This window comes from Camelina sativa, chromosome 5, assembly GCF_030686135.1.
Source record: "Camelina sativa cultivar CO46 ecotype springtype chromosome 5, ASM3068613v1".
Taxonomy (NCBI): Eukaryota; Viridiplantae; Streptophyta; class Magnoliopsida; order Brassicales; family Brassicaceae; genus Camelina; species Camelina sativa.
The window spans coordinates 21,667,455-21,680,082 of NC_141884.1; the positions used below are offsets into that span (position 1 = coordinate 21,667,455).

The following is a 12,628-nucleotide window of genomic DNA, read 5'->3' on the forward strand; positions in this document are numbered from 1 at the left end:
TTATATTTTACATCTAAAAAATCTGTTATCAAACACCAGATTTTTTGAAACAAACAAAAAAACTGTCATAACATAAACAAATCTGCTATAACATATGATGATATTCACATAGGTCATTTTAGCAATTTTTTAATAAATGTTATAAATCTATTATCAAACGACAGATTTTTTGTTAAATTAAAAAATCTGTCGTAACTTCAAATAAATATGTTATTACTAGAGGTTAACCTAGTAATTATTTTTCTGTAAAAAATCTGTCATGTTACGACAGATTTTTAATCAAGAATGTAATTCTGAAATAACTGTGTAAAATTAATCTGCTATAAATTGTATCAAATCTGTCATATATTGTGAAAGTTTGTGGTGTCTTCATAAATAAGTCTGCCGTGAAAAATAAATCTGTTATCAATTATAAATCTGTCATAACTATAGTTAAAAAATCTGTGGTCTAAAATAAGTCTGTCATAAAAAGTCTGTCACACAAAAATAAATCGGTTGTGCAAAAACAAATTTGTCATACACAAATAAATCTGTCACAACTAGTACGACAGACTTTTGAAAATATTTTGATTTTCTTAAAAAAAATTCTGGAAGGGTAAATTTGACTTTATTTTTTTTCCTAACAAAGCAAAAAAGGGTATTTTAGACAAAAAAAAATAACTCATCTAACCCTCACATTTTATGAGTTACTTTAGTAATTAACCTCTTAATTTGGGTCAATCTAGTTTTTCTCCCAAAAAAATATTATTTAATTATTCTTTTGACAAAAAAATTTTATTTGTGTCTCTTTAGAAAGTTGTATCTGTTGAGTGTAGGTAGAGTTGTGTATCTTACAAACAGTTGTGACTTTTGTATATAATATTAGTAATATGAATAAATGCGAAGACTTTTGTATATAATATTAGCAATATGAATAAATACGAAGATATTTGTATATAAAATTAGGAATATGAATAAATGGGAAGAACAGTTGCGTCTTTTCATCTTGATCTTTTATTAAAAAAATCATGACTTTTCACTAAAAAAATTCAGTTGCATCTTTTCATCGTGACTTTTCATTCAAAAAAAGTATTATTTAATTATTCTTTTGACAAAAAAATTATATAGTTGCGTCTCTTTAGAAAGTTGCATCTGTTGAATTTAGAGTTGTGTCTTTTACAAATAGTTGAGATTTTTGTATATAATATTAGCAATATGAATAAATGCAAAGAATAATTGCATTTTTTCATCGTGACACTTTTTATTCAAAAAATTGTGACTTTTCATTAAAAAAATTCAGTTGCATCTTTTCATCGTGACTTTTCATTAAAAAAATATTATTTAATTATTCTTTTGACAAAAAAATTATATGGTTGCGTCTCTTTAGAAAGTTGCATCTATTAAATGTAGAGTTGTGTCTCTTACAAACAGCTGTGACTTGTGTATATAATATTAGCAATATGAATAAATGCAAAGAACAGTTGCATCTTTTCATCGTGACTTTTTATTTTAAAAAATTATTTTTTTATTTTTTTGGATAAAAAATTTATACGGTTGCATCTCTATAGAAAGTTTTATCGGTTGAATGTAGAGTTGTGTTTTTTACGAACAATTGTATCTATTCAAATGTTCACATCTTTAGCAATCCTGTCTATTCAAATATTCATATCTTTAGTAATCTATATATGTTCTTCTTTTGTAACAATTTCAAACTTTCCTTTTAGTTCAAATGTACATGTCTTTAGGATTATATATATTTGTTCTTCTTTTGGGAAATTTTTAAACTTTCTTTTTAACATATGATAACAGTAAATGTGAAAAACAATTGCGTCTTTTCATTATGACTTTCATAAAAAAATTAATTTCTATTTTTTTGACAAAAAAATATATTGGTGCGTCTTTTTGAAAAATTGTAAATGTATGTTGACTGTAAAGATGTGTCTTTTACGAACAGTTGTAACTTTTCCGAACAGTTGCGTCTATTCAAATGTTCACATTTTTAACTAAGTATAATTCTTCATAAATTATCTTTATTTATTAAAACATATTAAAAGAAATTATTCTAACCGTTTAATTGAAGCATTGAAACATTTGGTAAATTTAATATTTAAGATCACATCACTCGGATAAACTCTGCTTTCATTTACTAATCATGTAAGTGCAATCCTATTTATGTGTAAGTTACTTAGAAAACATTGTTTTCATTTATTTATATTAATATTTCAATTCTTCCAAATTTTTAATAATCAACCATTTGCAAGTATTTTTTAAAATGACTAAATATATATTATTATAAGAATAATTTTTTTGTAAGGATTATTGATTTAACTAAAGGTTTATGGATTTTTCTTAAAAATAAAGTTTTAAATTTTTAATGAAGTCATTTAGATGATAAATCTGTTTGTATTTTTTTTACTCATAATTGTTTTTACCTTTACAAAAAACTAGATAAATAACCAACATCTTGTATGGAGAAAAATAAGTAGTAAGTACATTTAATATTGGATTAACTATCTATATAATCTATTAGAATTGTCAAAATATTTAATGACTTTAGACTTTTGTATATATCATATGTGTTTTCTACAAAACGATAGTTGTTTGTATTATATATTCATCTACAATTTCACCTCTATGAATATAGATATATTCATTTTTATTAATGTATATTATAAGTGAGTTATAAGTGAAATGTGTGATAATTTTTGTTTATTTATATTTAAATTTGAGATTGATTGGTAATCTTCTTATTCTTAACACTGATTCTTTAATAATTTTAAAAACCAGCGACTAAATATAGTGAGAGAGATGAAAAAAATTGACACTTGTGTCGCTTAAATGCATCGCCGAAAAAAACAGCGACAGAAACACGGTGCACTGAGTCACATAATATATTGATGGAAATGATTAAAAGAGAAAATTGCACTATAATTACAGTCGTTAGAAGGTGTCGCTGAGACTCACAAACGAACAAGGCTTATGTCTAAAAGAAATAAGGTTATTAATTTGATAAATTTTGATTTATTGATTTCGGAAATATAAATATGTAAACATATTCATTAATATAAATATGTAAACATATTCATTTATAAAAATATATTTGAGTTATGTGAAAGCTTTTAAATAATTAATTTAATTGAATTCAAATATTTAATTTGAACGAATTAACATTATGTCATTTTATGAGTGGTCTCAATTAATTTTTAATATCTTTTCAACTTTTAATACGATTATTTTGGAAATTTATAGTGTTTTTATAAAATGTATTCATGTTTTTAACAATTAAAAAAAAAAAGAAAGATATTTAAACTGATAAATCAAATAAATCTATCAAAAAAAAAATTAGAGTTCAAAATTACCAAATAAAGAATTTTACATTTCTTTCAAATTAACACTCTATATGGTGATGTCATATGTAAACATATAAGCATTTATAGATATAAATATGTTTAACTATATAACTATGTGGGAATATGTAACACCCGCAAACCAATTTGAGTGTTTTGGGTGAGGGTGTCGATCGACACCAAGGGGGTGTCGTTCGACACCACTGATTTTCTGGTTCGACCAGATTGAGTTTTTAATCGATTTGGACCGGTTTAGTTTAGGGAAAACCATTAAACCGTGATATTTAAGTGGGAGAACGACCTAGGTCGTGTTTTGTTGTTGCCTAGCCGCTGAAAACAAAGAGAAAGAGGAGAAGGAAGAGTAAACTTGATTTTGGTGTTCAAGCAAAAAGGAACAGAATCGTCAGGGTTTGGGAGAAGGTGGATCTGTATACTTAAATCGTTTTGAAAAGTATTGAGTTTTGGTAGGGTTGTAGCTAAGAGATTTTCGTACACTCTCCTTTTTACAGAAGTGAATTTGGGTTAATATTCTAGGAGATATCGACAGTTTCGTGGGGCGTTTCTTCTCAGTCGCGGATTGAGACCAGCGGGAGTTTCGGGATCGACTGCGGTTTCATCTGAGATCTGATCGTGCTGAAATTTTGTGGGAAGCTTCGTGACGCCTAGGAATAGCTTTTCACCGGAGGGATTTGATAGTTAACGGTTCATTTTCATTTTAGAAGGTGAGTGCATGACCATGGCTAATCTAAGCCTTTGATTCCCTTGTTCTTGCTTGTTGTTGCTTGTTTGTGTGTTTTTCTTGCTGGGATTGGTTGATACAGGTTCCTAAGGAGGTATAAGGCTTGGGTATTGAGTATTGGGTGTTTTGGAGGAGATTTGGGAGCGAGATTCGACTCTCGACTTCGCGCGGATCGCAGTTGCAGAGGGAGTGTCGATCGATACCGCTTGGTGTCGGTCGACACCAGCAATTTGGCATCGATCGACACTGTAGGGTAGTGTCGGTCGACACCATTGAGCCAGTGTCGGTCGACACTAGGCTGGTGTCGGTCGACACAACCCTTCCAGCGAGACGATGCTTGATTTCCTGGTTTGTGTGTTTGTTTGTTGCTTGTTTTGGAACTTTGGAATCATTGTTGCTTGTGTGTATAGCCCAGTAGATGGAAGGATTGCCTCACTGAGTGTTTATCAAATACTCATGCATCTCAATTTGTGTTTGTGGTGCAGGTAAAGGCAAAGTGTGATCGTGGAATCAAGGCAATGAAGAGGAGGATGTTCTTGGGACTCGATTGGATGTTGTCTGGCATTGCTAGGTTGCTAGAGTTGAGTCATTAGAAACATTGCTAGGTTGCTGGTTTCATGTTTCTTGTTGTTTGGTATTGGAATATTGCCTTTGCTATAATATCAGATTGTTATTGGTTTATTATTGAATATTGATTTATGTTATTGCGCTGTTGATTGTGAATATGGTTAGGTGGCTAGTGGATATGGGACCACTAGTTGTAGTTTATTTATATATATATATATTATTTATTATTTATTAAAAAAAAAAAAGGTCGGTCATTTCATTTTGGTATCAGAGCCCTTACGGTTCTAGGTTTCGGTTCACTAGGTTTCTGTTGTGATGTTTGGGATTGCATGTCTTGATTGATTATGTGAGTTAGTCAATTGTGTGTCGCATGGAGTCCTAGAACATCCTCTTCGAGCCTTCAATGAGATTCCACGGTGAGTTATTGTTATGTTTCTTTGTGTGGTATTGATTTGTTTTCTGCTTGTTAGCCTCTGTTCTTGGAAGATCAGTGGTTAAGGTGTTTGAGTTGTTGGTCGTGGACGGGGACGTGGTCGTGGTCATTGTCGGGCGGGTCCCGAGGCCAGCGAGTGTGTAGTCCAGAGTTCCACGAGGAGGTACGTCAGAGGGTCGCAAGCGTATCAGGAGGGACCAGAGGGGATTAGCCGGTGAGCGTGCCGGGGGTGCTGGGAACCCAGGTGTGGGGTTGCAGCAGGTGGAGCCCAGGGTCGAGATGATCGCTTGGCGGATCTGTTGGCGTGCTGTTGGAGCGGTTACCGAGAGGGGTACCAGTGTAGGCTCCAGTTGTGCCACATGTGGCGGGGTGCAGTCGAGGGCTGCGGATGTTGAGGACTTTCCAACTTACGTTAAGAGGATGGAGCGGGTGTAGATGACCGGTATGAGATTAGTCTCAAGAGGTATCGGGCCTAGAGAGGCGGATATGTGGACATATGCAGTTGGAGCAGATATTTCTCTGCTTGGTGGTTAATCCAGTTGGATATTATAAGTTGAGTGGGTAGGTGTAACATTGCAATGTTATACTTGGATCACAGGAGGTAGTTGTGTCGAGAGATGTTTATAGTCGTTAAGGATTGTTGCTCCTGAGGGGATGGTGATTCCCCTGAATACCGATAGCTCGAGGGGCTGAGGGCTCCGAGAGTGGCAGAGGGGATGTTGTTCTCCTGAGGGGATGAGTAGTTCCCCTGATACCGAGATCTTGAGGATTGTGGTCCAAGAGTGAGACGGTATAACTCGAAGACGCTGGTCTGAGAGTGAGATCGGTATGACTCGAAGGTTTCGACCTAAGAGTGGAAGAGTTGGGAGCAAGCAATTCCTAGGACGTGAGTATAAACATAACGATTGAATGTAGACCTCGAGAGATTTACGGTGGTTTAATCTTGGATTTTAGGATTATGTTGGCCGTTGGGCCAGGGTTTTATGAACCAGAGCGGTTATGAATGTGTGGCTGTTTTGCCAGGATTGTGAGGCCAGTGGTGCCGGAGTCCCGGGAAGGGGAGTTACAGCAGGATTGATTCAGGAGAGGCATGTTTGCCAGATACATAAGTTCACGGAAAGCCTTCATGGCAGGATAAACTAATCGTTGCAACGATGTTGGATGAAGTTCATTGGAGATGGACAGGGTTGCTAGATTCAAAGTTTTGGTAAGCTTGTTGGAGGGAATAAGTCAAGTGGCTTGAGTTAGCGGCCTGCAAAGTATTTGAAGCGGTGAATCAGAATATGCGAGCGTATGGTACTTGTTTGTTTTATTACGTTCGTATTGATGATTTGCTGTGGAGAATTGCCAAGCGGAAAGCTATCTTGGAATAAGCTAACTTGTGGAAGATTCCCTAACTGGCAAGTTACTAGAGGTTTTTGGAGGAACAAGAGGGTTGATATTCAGGTGGGGGCGAGTTGATGTCGGCATACTTGAGTGTTGGTTTAGTTGAGCTGAAGAAGTAACTAGAGGATTTATGGAGCAAGAGATTCATACGTTCTAGTGTATCACCGTGGGGAGCGCCGGTGTTGTTTGTGAAGAAGAAGGATGGGAGTTTCCGGTTGTGTATTGATTATCGGGGTTTGAACCGGGTCACTGTGAAGAACAAGTATCCTCTTCCTAGGATTGATGAGTTGTTGGATCAGTTGAGGGGTGCTACTTGGTTCTCCAAGGTAGATCTGGCGTCGGGTTATCATCAGATACCGATAGATGAGACAGATGTGAGAAAGACGGCTTTTAGGACGAAGTATGGGCATTATGAGTTCATGGAGATGCCTTTTTGGGTTGACTAACGCGCCAACAGAGTTTAGATTGATGAACAGTGTGTTTCAGGAGTTTCAGGACGTGTCTGTCATCTTTTTCGTCGATGATATCCTGGTATTTTCTAAGAGTCCTAAGGAGTATGCAGTGAATTTGAGGGCAGTTCTGGAGAAGCTGCGGGAGCAGAAGTTGTTTGCTAAGTTGAGCAAGTGTAGTTTTTGGCAGCGTGAGATGGGTTCTCTGGGTCACATTGTTTATGCAGAGTGAGTTCCTGTAGATCCGAAGAAGATTCAGATTATCAAGGCTTGGCCTAGACTACATAATGTCACTGAGATCAGGAGTTTCCTTAGTTTGGCAGATTACTACAGGACCAGGAGATGAAGTCTCTGGTAGGAGAGATCAGTGCGTTGAGCTTGTGTGCGGTTTTCTCGAGAACCATTGGGTTAGGAGGCGGCTTATAGAGCAGATCTTCTGAGTAGAGTGCGGTTGGCTCAGGAGAAGGATTTGGGGCTGGTGAATGCCTCTAAGGATGTGGATTCAGAGTATCAGGTCTCAGATAATGGTACTATCTTGGTGCATGGTCGTGTGTGTGTGCCCAAGGATGAGGAGTTGAGGCAGGAGATTCTAAGAGAGGCTCATGCGAGCAAGTTGTCCATTCATCCAGGAGCGACTAAGATGTACCGTGATCTCAAGAGGTACTATCATTGGGTCGGGATGAAGAAGGATGTAGCTAGTTGGGTTTCGAGGTGTGATGTGTGTCAGCTAGTGAAGGCTGAACATCAGGTTCCTGGCGGGTTACTGAAGAGTTTACCCATTCCTGAGTGGAAGTGGGATATGATCACTATGGATTTTGTGGTGGGATTGCCAGTGTCACGGACCTTTGATGCTATTTGGGTCATTGTGGACCGGTTGACCAAGTCAGCACATTTTCTGGCCATTAAGAAGACTGATGGAGCAGCGGTCTTGGCTAAGAAGTATGTGAGGGAGATAGTCAGGTTGCATGGAGTGCCAGCGAGCATTGTGTCTGATAGGGATTCTAAATTCACTTCGGTGTTCTGGAAGGCATTTCAGGCAGAGATGGGCACTAAGGTGCATATGAGTACAGCTTAGCATCCCCAGACAGATGGACAGTCTGAGAGGACGATCCAGACGCTGGAGGATTTGCTGAGGATGTGTGTGTTGGATTGGGGTGGCCATTGGGCAGATCACCTGAACCTGGTAGAGTTTGCTTACAACAACAGTTATCAGGCGAGTATTAAGATGGCTCCTTATGAGGCTTTGTATGGGAGACCATGTCGTACACCTTTATGCTGGACTCAGGTGGGGGAGAGAAGCATGTTTGGTGCTAGTTTTGTTCAGGAGACCTCAGAAAAGATTCGGGTTCTCAAGCTGAACATGAAAGAGGCTCAGGATAGACAGAGGAGTTATGCTGATAGGAGGAGGAGAGATCTTGAGTTTCAGGTGGGAGACAGAGTGTACCTCAAGATGGCCATGTTGCGGGGTCCGAACAGGTCATTGTCAGAGACTAAGTTGAGTCCGAGGTATATGGGTCCATTCAGGGTGATTGAGCGGGTTGGACCAGTGGCATATAGATTGGAGTTACCTGAGGTGATGCGTGCATTCCATAAGGTTTTCCATGTGTCTATGTTGCGGAAGTGTCTCCGTGAGGGAGAGGAGGTGTTGGCTAAGATTCCTGAGGATCTTCAGCCTAACATGACTTTGGAGGCGAGACCAGTGAGGGTTCTCGAGAGGAGGATCAAGGAACTTCGGAAGAAGAAGATTCCTTTGATGAGAGTCCTGTGGGACTGTGATGGTGTTGAGGAACAGACTTGGGAGCCTGAGGCAAAGATGAAGGCAAGGTTCAAGAAGTGGTATGAGAAGCAAGCCGTGACTTGAGCTTGTTTAGCCTGGCCCCATCTGTAATCCGTGGCTGGAGCGGGAATGGAGTATTCCAGCCCATCTCTCTTGTTACTCGGTCGCTTGGGGTGGTTGGTTGTGCGACTCAGTAACAAGATGAGGTGGTGTTTGGGGTACAAAGTTTCCGTGAGGCAGGGTTGTGAAGAGGAGTTTCCAAAAATGGAAAGTGTTAAATATGGAAAGTTTTGCGGGAGTCAGAATTTTGTCCATTTTAGCGGTGGGAAGCCTTGGGAGGGGCTTTTGTGCCTTTGTGGCGGACTTTTGAGTCAGAGTGTCTGTGTGTGGCGGTATTGTTAGACATTGTATGGCCTTTGTGGCGGGCTTTTAGCCAATTGTGTGGCCTTTGTGGCGGGCTTTTAGCCATTTGTTGGCCTTTGTGGCGGGCTGTTTAGCCAGAGTGTCTTTGTGACGGTCCTTCGGGACAGATGGTCTTTGTGACGGTCCTTCGGGACAGATGGTCTTTGTGACGGTCCTTCGGGACAGATGGTCTTTGTGACGGTCCTTCGGGACAGATGGTCTTTGTGACGGTCCTTCGGGACAGATGGTCTTTGTGACGGTCCTTCGGGACAGACGGTCTTTGTGACGGTCCTTTGGGGACGAGTGGCCTTGGTGGCGGTCCTTTTTAGGACATTTTGTTTGGCCTTGGTGGCGGTCCTCGTGAGGACATTTTTGTTGGCCTTTGTGGCGGCCCTTGTGGCGTATATATGATCCTTGTGTGGTCATGAGGTATCCCAGTGAGGGGATATGTGGTTGGTAGGACATTGAGATGTTTTTACGCGAGCCATGGGAAGGAAACCTGGATAGGGATAGGACTCAGACGTGTTCAGAATTGTTTGCTCGCGACTCTTGGGGGACTTAGGTTCTCCTAGTACTGCCATATTCAGAGACTTTGTGGCTCGGGAGTAAGGTTGGTATATCGACTCCGGATGACGATCCGGGGACGCGCTGTAGGGTGGCAACCCGAGAGACGAGTTGGATTTTCCTTATATCATTTGGCATGCAGACTTAGGTCTGATGAGGAGCCAATAAAAACTCAAGGTTTAGGCCTGTGAGTAAAGAAAAGTCCAAAAAGTCAAGAGCAAATGACGCCTGGAGCGTGAGTCTATCGCCTAGAGGTGACCTTCTGTAGATCAGTCGGAGGAGTGCGGGCCGTGGAGACGGTTGCACGGGAGTCCTTGGCTGATGGTTGTTCGAGATTCGAGGACGAATCCAGTTTGGTGGGGGAGAATTGTAACACCCGCAAACCAATTTGAGTGTTTTGGGTGAGGGTGTCGATCGACACCAAGGGGGTGTCGTTCGACACCACTGATTTTCTGGTTCGACCAGATTGAGTTTTTAATCGATTTGGACCGGTTTAGTTTAGGGAAAACCATTAAACCGTGATATTTAAGTGGGAGAACGACCTAGGTCGTGTTTTGTTGTTGCCTAGCCGCTGAAAACAAAGAGAAAGAGGAGAAGGAAGAGTAAACTTGATTTTGGTGTTCAAGCAAAAAGGAACAGAATCGTCAGGGTTTGGGAGAAGGTGGATCTGTATACTTAAATCGTTTTGAAAGGTATTGAGTTTTGGTAGGGTTGTAGCTAAGAGATTTTCGTACACTCTCCTTTTTACAGAAGTGAATTTGGGTTAATATTCTAGGAGATATCGACAGTTTCGTGGGGCGTTTCTTCTCAGTCGCGGATTGAGACCAGCGGGAGTTTCGGGATCGACTGCGGTTTCATCTGAGATCTGATCGTGCTGAAATTTTGTGGGAAGCTTCGTGATGCCTAGGAATAGCTTTTCACCGGAGGGATTTGATAGTTAACGGTTCATTTTCATTTTAGAAGGTGAGTGCATGACCATGGCTAATCTAAGCCTTTGATTCCCTTGTTCTTGCTTGTTGTTGCTTGTTTGTGTGTTTTTCTTGCTGGGATTGGTTGATACAGGTTCCTAAGGAGGTATAAGGCTTGGGTATTGAGTATTGGGTGTTTTGGAGGAGATTTGGGAGCGAGATTCGACTCTCGACTTCGCGCGGATCGCAGTTGCAGAGGGAGTGTCGATCGATACCGCTTGGTGTCGGTCGACACCAGCAATTTGGCATCGATCGACACTGTAGGGTAGTGTCGGTCGACACCATTGAGCCAGTGTCGGTCGACACTAGGCTGGTGTCGGTCGACACAACCCTTCCAGCGAGACGATGATTGATTTCCTGGTTTGTGTGTTTGTTTGTTGCTTGTTTTGGAACTTTGGAATCATTGTTGCTTGTGTGTATAGCCCAGTAGATGGGAGGATTGCCTCACTGAGTGTTTATCAAATACTCATGCATCTCAATTTGTGTTTGTGGTGCAGGTAAAGGCAAAGTGTGATCGTGGAATCAAGGCAATGAAGAGGAGGATGTTCTTGGGACTCGATTGGATGTTGTCTGGCATTGCTAGGTTGCTAGAGTTGAGTCATTAGAAACATTGCTAGGTTGCTGGTTTCATGTTTCTTGTTGTTTGGTATTGGAATATTGCCTTTGCTATAATATCAGATTGTTATTGGTTTATTATTGAATATTGATTTATGTTATTGCGCTGTTGATTGTGAATATGTGTGACAACCCGTCCCGTTGACCCCACTAGCCCACTGCTAGCTTGCCCCCATAGGCCCGAAGCTGGCCCTGCAGGGCATCGATCCTAACCCCTCACTGGGCAAATGGAACTATTCATCCAAATCCACAGTAGATTATTGGTGCGCCAGACGTTCCTCGAACCTTGGTCCCCACCCTTTAACAACCTTCCCACAGGACAAGCTGTCACCAATTGATTTTTATGTGACAACCCGTCCCGTTGACCCCACTAGCCCACCGCTAGCTTGCCCCCATAGGCCCGAAGCTGGCCCTGCAGGGCATCGATCCTAACCCCTCACTGGGCAAATGGAACTATTCATCCAAATCCACAGTAGGTTATTGGTGCGCCAAACGTTCCTCGAACCCTGGTCCCCACCCTTTAACAACCTTCCCACAGGACAAGCTGTCACCAATTGATCTGCAGGTCAATTGGTGACAGCTTGTCCTGTGGGAAGGTTGTTAAAGGGTGGGGACCAGGGTTCGAGGAACGTCTGGCGCACCAATAACCTACTGTGGATTTGGATGAATAGTTCCATTTGCCCAGTGAGGGGTTAGGATCGATGCCCTGCAGGGCCAGCTTCGGGCCTATGGGGGCAAGCTAGCGGTGGGCTAGTGGGGTCAACGGGACGGGTTGTCACAATATGGTTAGGTGGCTAGTGGATATGGGACCACTAGTTGTAGTTTATTTATATATATATATATGATTTATTATTTATTAAAAAAAAAAAGGTCGGTCATTTCAGAATAAATATAAGAATCTACTTATCTTCAAATGTATAATTATAGACAACAAATAATTAATTAATTATATAATATTAAAATAGAAAACAGAATTAAATAAAATATGGAGATTTAATTACATTAAAAATTATTTTAAAAATGCAACTACCTATCATATGTTTATAGCACTAATCATTATTTATTTAATCGTAAAGATTTGTATCCCTCATTTGCATATTTTAATTGTAATTTTTCTCAGAATAATTGAGTGAAATATGTGTAAGTTACATCAATGGTAAAATCTGTAAATATTCTAGTCAAAGGGTAACCCACTAATTAAATAGACTTAAATATTGAGAACGATACGTCAACATAAAATTTCCGTTAATCACATGTAAAAATAAATTTATTTTTAAGAATATTTCTTAAAATATTTTTAAGAGTTGTATTTTTGGAATTTTATTATACCATAATTTAATAAAAATATATTAAAGAAATTTTGTAATAAATATTTTACTAAAATGAGTTCCCCCGCTATATC

At 39.6% G+C, this 12,628-nt stretch overlaps 1 long non-coding RNA gene across 1 annotated transcript; it reads left to right on the forward strand.

Annotated features, from left to right (window-relative positions):
- The first annotated feature begins 3,475 nt into the window (after positions 1–3,475).
- Positions 3,476–4,751, forward strand: LOC147944144 (uncharacterized). The gene is made up of 3 exons (XR_015598114.1): positions 3,476–3,746; positions 3,836–4,048; positions 4,551–4,751. It is a non-coding gene; the product is annotated as an uncharacterized LOC147944144 (long non-coding RNA).
- Positions 4,752–12,628: the final 7,877 nt, after the last annotated feature.